This window comes from Tupaia chinensis, unplaced genomic scaffold, assembly GCF_000334495.1.
Source record: "Tupaia chinensis unplaced genomic scaffold, TupChi_1.0 Scaffold144328_1, whole genome shotgun sequence".
Taxonomy (NCBI): domain Eukaryota; kingdom Metazoa; phylum Chordata; class Mammalia; order Scandentia; family Tupaiidae; genus Tupaia; species Tupaia belangeri.
Window position 1 is genome coordinate 6,377 of NW_006204186.1, and position 369 is coordinate 6,745.

Genomic DNA, 369 nt, shown 5'->3' on the forward strand with positions numbered 1-369 from the left:
CAGAGTGCTGTCCTCAGCATGATCTCAGGGAAAAGGAAAGAAAGAAGCAAACATTTTTTTCCTTGATTTCCAACTGGGATTTAAAGAGATTTCCCTGTGAGGTCATGAACCTGTAGAACTGCTTCTGGGTCCCCTGCAGGGTTTGGAAATTTCCCATCAGTATGATTTCTTTTTTTTTTTTTGGAGAGATTTTTTCACCATAGGGTGCGTGCGCTCGCCAGACAGACTAAGAGAGACATAGAGACAGAAAGCGAGAAATCACCCCCCAGGGGGGATGGTCACGCTGCTGCAATCCCTTCTCCTCCGTTCTCCTCTCGGGATCTTGGGCACGCACGCACACGCGCCCGGCGTGAGTTTTAAGCCAGCGGG